This window comes from Zonotrichia albicollis, chromosome 12 (genome assembly GCF_047830755.1).
Source record: "Zonotrichia albicollis isolate bZonAlb1 chromosome 12, bZonAlb1.hap1, whole genome shotgun sequence".
Taxonomy (NCBI): Eukaryota; Metazoa; Chordata; class Aves; order Passeriformes; family Passerellidae; genus Zonotrichia; species Zonotrichia albicollis.
In genome coordinates, this window is record NC_133830.1 from 14,706,689 (window position 1) to 14,707,877 (window position 1,189).

The window sequence follows — 1,189 nt, forward strand, 5'->3', positions numbered from 1 at the left end:
CTGCAGAGTGAGGCTGTGCTGCCCCTTTCTTTCTTTCTGAGCGGACATTTCAAAAGCTGGTGTCTTATTCCAGCCTCTCCAGAGTGGAGTGGGAATGCAGAGCTCGGAACACCTGCTTCCCACACCGGCAGCGCTGAATGGCTGAGGAGCACACGGCTGCTGAGCCTTTGTTTGGGGCTTTCTTTTAACTACAAGGAGTAATCGGAGTTGGCTGTTAAATAAATGAGTTTGGTTGGAAGATAAGCCCGGACACCTGAGGTCTCGCATTCCCGGCAGAGCTGGCAAGCTCCAAAGGGCTTTTTCAACAAGCATCACTGGAAAGTCGCTATTATGTGTGAGCTTTACACTCAAACACCTTTGGACAATGAAGGCACCAGAGGACACTGCTGCTCCCAATTGTCAGCAGCAGAATAAATCCCTGCTTCCTGCAGCGTTTCCCTCCGCTGGCCGCGAGGCCAATGCAGAGTGCAGAGCTTTGCAGAGGCACAAAAGGTCTCTCAATAGAGCAGGGGTCAAACTGCGGGTTCCTCCTTTCACAACGGCCCCTGATCTCTGATGCAGAGCCCTACACGACCCCTTTCGGAAACGGAGAAAGGGCGACATTGTGCTGCTGAAGGGAAGGAGGGAGGGAGGAGGAGGGAATCCCAGCTCCGCTCCTGAAATGAACTTGGGCTGATGTTTTCAGGGCTCCCTACAGCAGAATTTTAGGTCTCCAGCTCCCAGTGGGACTAATGGGAGCTCTTGCCCAAAATCTCTCTGCCATCCTGGCTGTACAGCATCTCTCCGAGGGGAATCCAGCTATCTGCAGCTGACTGTGGGTTCTGCTGGCTGGACAATTGATCCCCTGTGTGAGTCAGGGGGGATATGCTGGTCCAGGGGCTTTTGGGAGACAGTGAGGTGTTCAAGCCCTGCAAAATGCCTGACTGCATCACCCTGGCATGGAGTCTTCAATACCCTGGATCCCAGCTACCATCCCTACCACCACTTCTCCATGTGGTCCAGGAAGCTTTCACACATCATCCCCCTCCAGTTTTTCTACACAGAAAGGATGGGGCAGCCTGGTTCTGAGAAATGCACCCAGGGGAGCCTGAACTTGGCCATTGCATTCCCCATCTGTTAAGTACATCCACACAATGATATTTCAGTACGTGTCTTAAAACAATGATTTCCTTCTCTCTTATTGTTTCAG

General features: G+C 52.3%; 1 long non-coding RNA gene across 4 annotated transcripts in view; it reads left to right on the plus strand.

The window, feature by feature from the left end:
- The window catches only part of LOC113459080 (uncharacterized), a 187,872-nt gene that overhangs the window by 100,282 nt on the left and 86,401 nt on the right, over nucleotides 1–1,189 (plus strand). The window lies entirely within an intron of this gene.